Source organism: Mirounga angustirostris, unplaced genomic scaffold (assembly GCF_029215605.1).
Source record: "Mirounga angustirostris isolate CCGP_5_RB_7025 unplaced genomic scaffold, mMirAng1.0.hap1 SCAF_6, whole genome shotgun sequence".
NCBI classification, from domain to species: Eukaryota; Metazoa; Chordata; class Mammalia; order Carnivora; family Phocidae; genus Mirounga; species Mirounga angustirostris.
This window is the reverse complement of record NW_026991714.1, coordinates 11,522,952-11,536,047: the sequence shown is the minus strand read 5'-3', so window position 1 is coordinate 11,536,047 and position 13,096 is coordinate 11,522,952. Positions and strand designations below refer to the sequence as shown.

Genomic DNA, 13,096 nt, shown 5'->3' with positions numbered 1-13,096 from the left:
TATTATGTTATTAGCAGATAAACGTATCCTCAAGTACTCTTGCTGTTCAAGTAGCACTACTGTGGCCCAGTAGCACTTTCTTTTTTTTTTTTTTTTAAGATTTATTTATTTATTTTTGACAGAGAGAGAGACAGCGACAGAGGGAACACAAGCAGGGGGAGTGGGAGAGGGGGAGGCAGGCTTCCCGCTGAGCAGGGAGCCCGATGCGGGGCTTGATCCCAGGCCCCTGGGACCATGACCTGAGCCGAAGGCGGACGCTTAATGACTGAGCCACCCCGGCTCCCCAGCCAGTAGCACTTTCTTATACACTTATCAAATACATTTCTTACATTTTCTAGTAAGGTGCGATTTTTCTTTGGTGTGAGCTTGGCATTCATTGTTCCCTGCTCTACGCAATATTGTCTCTCCACTCAGCTCAGTGATTTAGCTGAGGAACATAACTGTATTATACTCAGCGTAGCAAATGTTCCTTTTAAACATTGTTCACAATTTGGCAGTATAGCTGTGAAGTGCTTTGGGTATATCAGCGTATTGTGGCCGACTGGTTGGGAAACACCACTGTCTTGAAATGCTCTGGCTTAGTAGATTGCATTTTCTTAGAGGGCTGGAGAATAATTTATTGATCATTACATCCCCACGGCTTAGCCACTGTGTAATCCTAATAAGGATTAATATACATGGAATGCTTATTTTGCGTTGGGCATGGTTTTAATTATTTTGGATATATTACCTCATTTAACTTAAAAATATCTAAAGAGATGGTGACTCAGGATATGGACCAGGCAGGATGGCTCAGAGCTTGTTCTTGAGCCCATTATACTCCACCTTTCACCAACAGAAGCTTCCAAATAAATGTAGGCTGAATTGAACAGAACTGAAATGGCTCCCTGACATCATGCTCTCCGTGTAATAGGCACGCAGTAACAATTTGTTGTGTGTGGTCCAGCCTCTGCTCAATTACTCGGGGTAAACTGGGGAAGAGTCTCTGGAGAGGCTGTGCTTTGAGCAGGGCTTTGAAGGAGACAGCTGCTTGTGGGCACACTAGAGCCATTTCCTTCGGGGTCACCTGCTCAGGTTCAGCCCAGGACTGACTCAGCAGACAACGATATCTGTGTGGCAGACCAAGGGGAAAAAGTGGTGACTTTAGCCTAATGCTGGGAAAAGAACCTCTTTGGTAAGTCTAAATTCTCCCCTGGCAGCCCGAGTGGACCACAGGAAGATTTAGATGGTTCTCCCTGTTGCTTAGTGTTGGGATTTCCCTGAAGTCAACGGAAGTCTGTTCTGGCTTTCTCTGCCCACACCCGAAGGCTTGGAGAGAGCTGTGGGTGAGGGAAGGGAATGAGAGAGGTGCTCTCCTAGCGTACCCCATTCATAACATCAAGGGGGGATGGTGGCAGGGGATGTGGGTTCAGGGTCCAGCAACATGAGGGTATAGTTAGGGATAGGGAAGTAGTTAGCTCATCATACTATATTTTATGATGCTATATAGATTACATATAGAGATAAAGATATTAAAGATACTATATAGAATTAAAGATATCATTTATATCTATAATATATATTTATAATCTACAATCTATAATATGATCTATAGCTATATATAGATAAGTAGATAATATATTATACATTATATGCTGTTATATATATATTTAGTTGAGGAGGTTTTGTTAGAAATGGGTTGGAGTCCCACAGTGGTAAATGAGAAAACCCATGGTTGCTATAATAATGAGATGTGTTACTGCCTACCAGTCTTGCCCATGCCTGAGAAGTAGAAGTTGTTTTGTAAAATCTCATTTTTGTCCTTAGAGGGTGGGGGTTTACTAGCTGTCATATGGGACAAGCCAACAGGATGCCTCTTCCGTGGCTTGAACGTGGGCATGAGTAAGCCCCCTGGGGTCCTCTCACTCACTCTCCATTTATCATGACCTCCTCAGTCCTAAGCAGCTATGATAGGCTTTCCATCCTATACATTGCTGGAATGATTTAGCACCTCTGAAATATGCGTCAGTGGATTTAGCCATTGGCAATAACCATCCGAGTTAGTAGGTGATTGTGCTCAGAGCACTCACGTGGATGGAGCTGTTTCCCCAGGACCCACGGGCCATTTCTATTTCCAACCCTCAGCCCAGTCCACCTGCCCCTGGGGACCGTGTGGGCACAGGTGATTCCAGGTGCTGACCAGCAGCCCTCCTCGAGGCCTTCCCCGGCCGGCTATAGTTTCCCCACCATGTGACCACAGCCTCTTGCTGTCTCGAGCTGATAACAGGACCATAAATCTCCCTTCTGGCTGCAGCTTGACACCTGAAACCTCAGCCCAAGCCTGATGTGAGAAAACAAGATAAGACATCAGGACGGGTTATTTTCAAGTTATCCAAGGAGGTAGGGGAATCGTGGTGGGTAACAGGCAGAGATAGCATTCCTCCAGGTGCTGTCTGCCGTGCCATGTAAATCTCCATGAGTGAGACAAATGGCGTTACCTGTTGATAGCATCTACCTGCTGGCCCTACTTCAGTTTTTGAAACCTGTCAGCACTTCTGTGGGTGCTACTCCCTGCAATAATATAATGGGCTTTGGCAGAATCAGAGAACAAGCTTGGGGCTGATGTGACCCTGCAGAGAGCTGGGGGTTGATAGCTTACCACTACCTACAAGATGCAGTCCCCATGGGTTGATTTAGCTTTCAAGGCTCCCTACAATCTGGCCGCTTCTCTACCACATCCCGAGACAAGCTTCTAGCCGTGAGTGCTCTCCATCATGGTGTTTGCTGTCTCTGATGGCTGAGCTGTTCAGGTAGAGGCTAATTGACTACTTTTCAGGGTATCATTGAGAGTTCACATATAAAAAGGGGATGTTGAGCTGTTCAACTTGTAAGAAGCTCTTTCCTTATGAGCTTCTATGACTTAATCTTATGGTGTAGAACTCTTGAGGGCTCCCAAAGCCCTTCTCGATGGGGGTTCAGTAAGAGAATTAAGCTGTATGTGAAAGGCATCCATTGTATGTCGTGATTCAACTTCTTTCCTCTGCATTTGAAGTAGAACTAATTATGTACTATCTTTGGGAGCGAGGAAATAGTCATCCCAACACTTTCTGGGTTCTGTGGTTCATAGGGGAAACCCTGATTGAGAATGTCTTTAAGGGAAAAGGCAAAGCCTTAACTCAAAAAAGGGATTATTACCAAGGATAGAACTGCTTGTAAGGTGTATGGGATGGGTGGACAGAGTAAAACTATTTTTAGGCTGTACATTATCTCATTCTCTGGAACACAAACAACACATGCACAGTTTGGTGATCTTGGTCAATGATGAAATATGGCCGATAGGACCATAGGCCTCCCTGTGGGCTTGGTAACTGATGACGTCTGTCAGATACGGAAGTAACCAAAAAAGGTTTACTAAACTCCAGGTCATGTCATCTTCTCACATTAATGCTTAATACTTATTCCTCTCACTGCTGGTCTAGCCTGTCATGACAAATGGTATGATGAGCTTCAGAGAGGGAAGCCCATGGTGCGCCTCCCAGCAGGACTGCACCTTGAAGTAATTTTGATGTCTTCATCTCAATTAGGTTAAGCCCGCAAAAATAGTGTCAAAGGGGAGCACACCCAGAATGCACTGGGAGATCATGATAAACACTCTTGATGCTTTGCAGCTGGGCCCATCATCTGCGCATTTCACAATAAAATTTTATGATGCATCCAGACACCCAGCTGCTTGTGTTCATGGGGACAGCATTTCCTCTGCTACACCATTCAGAACTGCCCCACCTGGGACTCATTTCCCTTTTCCACCAACCTTTTTCAAATGACAATGAAACTTCATTATCACACCGCTCCTGGGACAGAATTTGAGGTATGTCATGTCCAAAAAAATGTTCTATAGAGGCGACTTCATTTTATTGGACATAGAAAAACTATTCCGTAGTCCCCAGTAAGCCATAGGGCTATTCAGAACTTTGGGAAACATTTTAGAAGGGGCCACTCCAAAAACCCTAACCCTCTTCCAGTGGGTAGAGTCCCCAGATTCTCATGCACTATGTGGCATAGTGGTTAAGAGAGTGGGCTTTGAAGTGAAACATACCTGCCTTCATACCTCAGCTCACTGCTTATTATGAACTTGGTTTCCTCACTTATATAGTAGGAATAACTATACATAACTGACCGAGAGGCTGTGTGTGAAGCACCTAGTGCTGTGCGGGGCACGCACTAACGCTCAGTAAACCATGCCTGTTGCCATTACATATTGATGATGACACTGCATTCTAGGCATTAAACATGAATGGGGATCTAGTCCAACTTTCTACCTAATACACAGCATCCCATCCCAGCGAAGAATTCTCAAAGCGAAGGATTTATATTTTTGCATTGGGAGCATTCACAGTGAATTAATTCAACCATGCCATCCTGCCCATCTTAAGGCACAATCCTACCCCAGGTCATTGCACCCATTGTAAGAGCTGCTGTTTCCTGGTATTTCCATTTTATAGCTTCCCCTGCAGAGGTGGAGAGAGATGGTTGCCCCCCCACCCGTTTTTGCATTTAATTGTTAATTTTTCAGGCTGTACATGAATATTTTCTCCTTGTAAAAACTATAATATTACACATCTGGCTGCACTCTGTCTTGCTCGGTACCTTGGGTCCTCTGATCCTCTCTCTTTTCCTCTACCCTCAACCCCAAGGTAACCACGTTCAGTGGATTGATGGGTACCTTTCCCCACATTTCCCAATCGATTTACATGCTTAGTGTTGTGTTCATGGCAAATATCCAGGTTGTGTGTGCGTTTGAGTATGTGCTTTAAGCACATGGGTGCCTGCCATGTTATTTACATTTGCTTCTTCTTTTTTTTTTTTAAACTTAATTTGTCTTAGAGACCTACTCATGCTGGTGGAAAGAGTTTAGCTGCACTTCCTCTGCTGTCTGCAACCAATGTTAGTTAGTATGGGCCTATCGGTTTATTGTGCCCCGTTGTTGGGCATTTTGTTCATTTCCAGTTTTTCAGTATTATAAAAAACACTGCAGTTGACAGGCTTGTGCCTGCTTTATTACTTTTATTATTATCTTATTCACACATGGGTTTTCCAAGCGAGAAGTAGAATACTAAGGTGTAGGCTAAGATCATTTCAAATTCTGACAGATGCTGCCCAATTGTTTTCCAAAGTTGCTTCACCAATTTTACTCCCATTTTTGTTTTCCATATTTAAGGGAAATATAGCTTGCAAAAGAGGTCTTGAATTAGGCCAGGTGGAAGTTACAGCTGGTGCTCACTCAATCACAGGCCACGCCCCTTGGCATCTACCCTCCATCTACTGACTTATGGTTAGTGGATTGGCTGACAGTCAAAAGTATTATTGGTTGACTGGGACAGGAATGAAGATCCAGGAAAGAAAATCCTTCCTCAGCTCCAGACTATCTGAACCCACAGTATCCTCAAGTCTTGCAATTGTGTTTTGGTTGACTTGGAGGATTAAGAGGATGGGGGAATACATGCCCAGAAAACCCTAGGATGCTGGGGTCTAACCCTGGGGCTCTAGCCCTGCCTTGGAACTCTGGGAGGTTGTGAAGAAAGTGTGGAGAGAAGCCAGTCATCGCGATTCCCATTGATCTGTGGCTAAACAAACACAGGACCAGAAATCAAATGTCAGGGTCCCAGAAGTGTTGTCAGGTTGTGTCTGGGATGAGAAACTAGTTAGGCTAAACCTCCTTTGTGGGGCAGGAATTCTTTTATCAAAGGTACAGACTTATTCTTACATCCTTTTGCCTGGTTCTTCTGGTGACAACTCAGGGATTATAAAATTGCGATATTCTTGAAACTCTGCTTCTCCTCCTTTCTACTCATTAAGTACTTCCCCAGCATCTGCTCTGTCCCAGGTGCTGTGATCAGTGCTGGGAAACCAGTGGTGAACAACCAACAGTCTGGCTCTCACAGAGCTTGTGGTCTGATGGGGAAGAGGAGGGTGCTGGCATCAGGATGATGCAGTGTGATGTTGTAGGTATCATGGGTAAGAGGTGCTTCTCTAAGGATGCGGGACATCACTCTTTCCTGTCCCTGAGAGCTGGGCTGATTTGAATGTTTCTATCCAGTCTTTCTGAAAATGCAATGGACCTGAAGCCCTGTCAGTCTCCGACCCAGCAGGGCATTGAGCCTTGGAGGGGGCGGGCAGCAGATCAGGGGGAGATTCAGTCCTCCTGCCAGCATACGTAGTCCGTGACACCATCGCACTTGGAGTCTGGGCAGAAGATGCTACACAGCAGGGTTGAGAGTTGTCATGGCACTTGAGCCCTGAGGAAACCCAAAGGGCATTTCTAGCTAGGGCAACATCCAGAGGGGCCCCACAGTTGCCATTTGAGGGAAATTTCCTGCACTATCTCATCATGGCTAGAAATGCAGTCTCCACTGAAAGGGTTGTAACCCCTCCTAGGTCAGAACAGGAGTTCTATGGATTCTCCTGCCAATACCAAGAGTGGCTCTGCACCACACAGAGTAGCAAAGGAGACCACCCAGCTAGGAAAGTCCCAGCGCCCACATGGGCAGCGTGGATCGTCATGCCAACCTGGCAGCTCTAAACCTTGGATCGAATGCAGAATATCGGGTCACCCCTCCTCTTAGCCTTGATTTCTTTCCCCAAAGTTCTGATATGTCTAGCTTTGCTTTTCACATCTTACTGAAATTATGAAAAGCCCAGAACTGTGAGTCACTCAAATTGGGGATCATTAGAAAAAGGAGACTTGTGTTGGGGCAAAGAAAAGAGACATCATGCCAGATGCAGAGCAGGAGAGAGAGGCTTCGGAAGGGGACTTTGGCATGAAGGACTCTGTGCGGGGGAGTCTTTATACGTGTGTGTGTGTGTGTGTGTGTGTGTAAGAGGGGTAGAGGGAGGTGGGGAGTTAAAGGCATCTAAGCAGAGAGCTGAGCAGATTATTTAGATAACGGTTAGTGAAAGCTTCTTCTGTCAAGCTCCAACGTTCCTGTGTTCCTTCTGAAGCAGGCCGAACAACTTGGAACCATAAAACCAGAAAGGCATTGGACAGTTGGATGAAGGACTTGGTACAGAACAGGTACCTCTTGGTATGTGAATTATTCAGAACAAAGCAAAATGTATCTAGAAGCATCTCATTGAAATGCTGAGAAAAGAATACCAGGAAAAGGATCTGGTTCAGGGATTCTCAACCAGAGGCAGTTTCTCCCCTGGGGACATTTGGGAATGTCTGAAGACATTTTTGGTGGTCACAACTGAGGTGAAAGCTACTGGCATCTAGGGGTGCGTGGGTGGCTCAGTTGGTTACGCATCCAACTCTTGATTTCAGCTCAGGTCATGATCTCAGGGTCCCCCGCTCTGTGGGGAGTCCGCTTCTCAACCTCTCACACTGCCTCCCCCCTGCAACATGCTCTCTCTCTAAAATAAATAAATAAATCTTAAAAAAAAACCAACCCAACTACCGGCATCTAGCGGATGGAGACCACAGATGCTGCTAAACATCATTCAGCACACAGGACAGCCCCTCCCCAAATAAGAATGATCTGGCCCCAAATGCTAATAGTGCTGAGTTGGAGAAACCATGGTCTAGTGAGGAAAGGATGGCAAATACATATTTAATTTTGTGGTACTAATGATTATTTCAAAATAGTTAAAAATTTAAATTGTGTATTTACTTTGCTGTTTTTGTGTTCATTAAATATGAAAATATTTAGGAGAGTTTTTTTTTTTTTCCTTTAAGTTCTTTTGGAACTTCTGTTTTCCAGCACAACTGTTTCTAATAAGATCTTCAATTCTTCAGTTCACATACCCTGGGGCTTTCAAGAGTTGGTTAAGCGACTGCCTTCGGCTCGGGTCATGATCCTGGAGTCCCGGGATCGAGTCCCGCATCGGGCTCCCTGCTCGGCGGGGGGTCTGCTTCGTCCTCTGACCCTATCCCCTCTCATGTGTTCTCTCTCTCTCATTCTCTCTCTCTCAAATAAATAAATAAAATCTTTAAAAAAAAAGAATTTAATTCTTGCAATTGATAAAGGACTACTGGATGGCCACTGTTGGTTAAAGAATGAAAACTGTTGTTTGAAACAATGTGGTCAAAATTTGGGAGGTGGCGTCTACACATCCATCCAGCGAAAGGATTTTCCTGGGAATTCAGGTTGCCAGTATTGTGACACGATATAATCAGAGAATAATCAGGTTTGTCTTGTGCCAGGGGTGTGACTGTGTGAAACCAAGTATGTGTAGGTATTAAGGCTCTGAGAAAAGATTTTTGTAGGACATTTCCCACCTCCTCCCGTATTTTATATAACAAATTTCTAAACATCGCTCGAAAGAATTTTGCAGTGAACACCACCAAGATTATACAGTTAACTTGTGCTGTGTTTGTTTATACATATCAACCTACCTCCCCGTGTCTCCATTTATCCATAAATCTACCTTCTATTTTGATACATTTCAAAGTCCTCCATTTCATCAGTTACTCCTAAATACTTTACTTTGCATTCATGAACTAGAAAGCAGTGTCTGATTAGGGTGTTTTTTTTTTTTTAAGTGGAGGGTGAATTCTACACACAAAGGTGCAGATCTCTGGGTGTAATTTTCAATCAATTTTGACAAATTGATACACCTCTGTAACCCAAACCCCTATCAAGGTGTAGAATATTACCATCAGTCCAGAAAGTTCCCTCATGCTCCTTCTCTATAAGTCTCTGCCTCCTGGAACACTGGTCTGACTTTTTTCCTTTTTTGGTTGGTTTTGTCTACTCTTGCGAAGCATTCTTGGCAAACCAGGGATGAATTCTGGCTCTCCCTCCAAATCAAGTTGGCCAAGCATGTCAGCACCCCCAAATGGGAGTCCGTCCCCACCTGGCTCTTTTCCTCGACTCACCGCTGTCCTAGATGTTCGTTAGGCACCATCTCAGAAACCACTGGCTACATGTCTCCTGTCCAACTGGGTAGCTGCTTTGCATCCACTCTTGCTTTCCTCCCTGTGCTCATGGGAATAGAGCTGACTGATAAGTGACAAAATAGATGTTATTATTTGAATCACTCTTGGATGATCCTTCTATTACTTGTAATCAAATACAGACTCTCTATAGCTTATAGGCAGAAATTAAAATTATTTGGAATTAAATACAAGGCCCATCAAGATCATATGCCTGCCTCCTTTTCCAGTCTCATCTCTTATCAGCTCTTCCCAAGCCGCCTATATTCTGGCTATACTCAAATACTGGTAATTACCCTAAAATGCTAAGCTCTTTGCTGGAATACCATCTTTCCCTTGTTTGCTTTGGTAATTCCAACATAGTCTTCAAAATTAATCTCACCTAGTTCTAGAAGCCTTGGCGTATCTCCTCAGCCACTTCTCCTAGACCTTATGCATTTAGAGGTGGCTGCTGTTATGAGACAGGTATATCCTTATAGAACTTTATCAATGCATTTATATGTAAAATAGGAATAACATATTTGTAGAAATCATAACTGTCATAATATTCTATCTATTAATCTTCAATCAAGTATTTGCATAGTCTCCAACTCACAGACCACATAATCCCTCCCCTAGTTTCTTTCCCTCCGTCTTTGGGATGTGGTTTGGGTATGGCTTGCATGGAAGAACTATAGGGATTAGAGGTTCCTGTAGTTTGCTATTTTTATAGGAAATTCAATTCTTGTTCTTGGCCCCAAGTGTATTTCTCGCCCTGTATTGTCTGACTTCTTGAAGCTGTAGAATGTGCTAACAAATATACGGAATCACCAGGTCCCAGTCAATGACCTTGAACGGGCCTGCCCTGGGCTGAGGTATGCCAGTCCCAAGGAAGTGGATGATTCTGAAAGGCTTAGGGCGAGGTCCTGCCATGCGCTACGTGGCTGGCAAAGCTGCCTCCTGAGTTGCTGTCCCTCTTCTTGGCCTGACCATTAGACCAGGAGCCCCATAACCGTCCCCTCATACCGGCTCTGCCTGATTCATGTTCACATGTTTCCAAAAGCCATTTTACCATCTAGTCTCTGAAAATTTCTCTTGAGATAAAAACAGATGCTCAGAAACAAATTTTTCTCCCCTGTTTTATTATATTATTATATTTAAGGGACAAACTGCTTTGGGCATGAAGATACTGCTATCTCCATCTGTTTACATCATTTAATTGCCTGCCAAAAATTTATACGCTAACATGATTTTAATGGGCAAAACTAAAGCTATCATTTCCTTTCACACAGGCAAGTCAGGGATGTGCATTTTCCACTGTCCCTACTCCATGCCTCCGTCACATGAACCCTGCCTAAGAGTTCTCTCTTGTGCTCTGGAGGGAAAACTATTTTAAAATATTTTTTTTATAGATGAGTGGGGCTTAAGGGAAGCTAAGTTGCCTCAGAGCTCTGGTTTGATTTTCTTCTTGAGCTTGCTTTCTTACTTGGAAGATTCCTCAGAAACAACTTTAGAAATATGAGCACCTAAAATTATGCTTAAATCTCTTTTATAAATTCCTGAAATTACTGAGATGATAAGGGGCTAGAGGAAGCATCCCTGCTGGGTGATGTGTTGTCCTCATCTTCTTCCTGTCAAATGACTGAGTTCTAATCTAATATGGTGCCATCTCTGGGAGCCATAAAGTGTCAAGTTCTAGAAGACCCCCATAGTTTGTTTGTGTCTACAGTGAAATAGAATTTCTTTATTTAAAGCTCACCCAAGTATTTGCCAAGTATTTCTTTAAACACAAACCCTTAAACTATTGTTAGCTTTCTGCCATGCTTTGAGTGTCAGAAGATGAGAACCTCTTCCAGGGAACGCTCCCTGAAGAATCTCAACCTCAGTTGATTCCGTATGTCATAGCTCCAGTGGATACAGACTCAAAGTATGCTAGGTTCTCAACCACTGGACTTGAAGAGCCAACAGAGGATGTTGGAACTAGGAAGGGGGACTTGAACTGGAATTCTAGCAAGGACAAGAGAAGACCAAACTGGAGTACATATCTGGGACACCAGGCACAGGAATGATTCAGTCAATGGTCAATGTGGTTGTCAGGGCAACTAAGCACTATGGTTCTGTCTGACATCAGATGCTGGAATATTGGGATGCTGGAACTCAGTACTAAAATATTGGCTTTTCGAGTGAGACTGCATCTCATGGCAGGATCTCAGTAGACCTGAGAGCTCCTATGTTGGAGGAGGCAAAGGAAGAGGGATGCAGTCTCCAGGGGTGGGGTATCAGAATGGGTCAGTAGTTTGGTGGTGATGGTGGGGTGCAGGTGGGGGGTCCAATCACTTCATGGACTAGAAGACTGGTTTCAAAGGAGCACTCTGTAGAGGGATTGCTCAAGAGCAAAATGAAGAAATGTTTACTAAGACATTTGGTTTATTTTAAGTAATATTTTTCCCAATTAAAACATTAAAATACAAACATATCAGTGTATATAATTTGGAAAAAAAACTCATAGAAAAACACAGAGAGGTTCCAGGGTTGGCCTGGGCTGGCAGCGGCATAATAAAGCCTGGGGTGAGGCTGCGGGACTGACCTGCTGACCGCTGCTGGCCTCTTCCTGGGAGGAAGCCCAGCAAGTGCTTCCCTCTCACTTGGGCTGGTCTGGGTGCCGGGGAGTTGGATTGGGAGCAGCTCTGCTGGTGTCACCTGCTCTGGGGCCGAGATCTGGTGATTTTGAAGAGACGCCTGAACAGCCAAGATGAAAACCCCTGCTTCCTTTACCTGACATATGACACTAACGCAGTGAGCACAAAATTATTTTCTACAAGAAATATTTCACATTGGCGTCCTCCAGTCACGCTTGTAAAATAAATTTGCTCTCCTTTGGTGAAAAGCAGTGTGTGTTCCTCAATAAAGTTATGGTGCAGGTTGCAGCAGATTCCCCAGCTCTATGACCGAGGATCAACTTCCAGAGGGTCCAAACTATCATGGAATCATGGGGTCAAACTGGCGCTCAGCAGTTGATGAATATGGCTCCATTTTAGGAGCAGCATCGTATTCCCATTGGAGAGCGGCTTCAGTCAGTTTTGGGAAATATTGGACACAGATGTATGATTGATCTACAATCATCCTGTTCTTCAGGAGCCTTGGACAAGTCACCCTCCACGTCTTTTCCTTTCAGAACTGAATTGACATCCAGAACTGTGACTGAAGCCTTCAATGCTTGCATTGGGAAAAGTCCGCAGTTACCGATGGAGGAAATATATGTCAGATTGTGTAAAATTGTACCCTCAAACCATTCTCTTCTTGAGAGTGACCTTAAAAATGCAGTTTCTTTTCTCTTGCCAAAGAAGTGACAACTCAAATATACCTAACTGAGTTGCTGCTTTTTCTCCAGAGTTTAAGTAGTCTTCGAGTTAAACATCTTTGCATGGGACAGTGTGATTCCAAAGAAAGACTTTCTTTTTTTTTTTTTTTAAAGATTTTATTTATTTATTTGAGAGAGAGAGAATGAGAGAGAAAGAGAGAGAGAGAACACATGAGAGGGGATAGGGTCAGAGGACGAAGCAGACTCCCCGCCAAGCAGGGAGCCCGATGTGGGACTCGATCCCGGGACTCCAGGATCACGACCTGAGCCGAAGGCAGTCGCTTAACCAACTGAGCCACCCAGGCACCCAAAGAAAGACTTTCAAATGGAGAAAGGTAAGTGCTTAACCTGGACAGGGTGGTACAGGTACTTATTACATGCTTATTACAAAGCCAAAGCCCCCAAAGATCAAAGCAACTGTTTTTAATGTCATTTGAAGATCATCATCTTACTTACGTAAAGTGACCTCAGTGTTCATTTTAACTGTACCTGTTACTGTAAATCTAGTGCTGTGCACTACGATGAATAGGATAGGGTCATAAATTATTTTTGTTTGCAGTATTTTTTACTTTTATTCACTTTCATTTTTGTTTAAGTGTTTCAACTTTTCAAGGATTTCTGTTTTAAAAGAGATTTATTTATTTATTTTAGAGAGAGGAGGACAGAGAGAGAGAGAGAGTGAGTGAGTGGGGGGAAGTGGGGAGGGAGATGGAGAGAGAGAATCTTCTAGGAGGCTCCCCACTCTGCGCTGAGCCTGATGCAGGGCAAACTTCTTAAGGATTTCTAATGCAATTCATTAGTCTGTATTGTATCTGTATTTGATTTAAGTATTGTTTTAATTTCTA

General features: G+C 43.9%; 1 long non-coding RNA gene and 1 pseudogene across 1 annotated transcript; both read left to right on the top strand.

Moving 5' to 3' along the window:
* Window positions 1-987: 987 nt before the first annotated feature.
* Window positions 988-7,961, top strand: LOC123845321 (uncharacterized). The gene is made up of 3 exons (XR_006791024.3): window positions 988-1,174; window positions 6,979-7,061; window positions 7,712-7,961. It is a non-coding gene; the product is annotated as an uncharacterized LOC123845321 (long non-coding RNA).
* Window positions 7,962-10,136: 2,175 nt separating this feature from the next.
* Window positions 10,137-12,780, top strand: LOC123845649 (putative uncharacterized protein C10orf88-like; annotated as a pseudogene).
* Window positions 12,781-13,096: the final 316 nt, after the last annotated feature.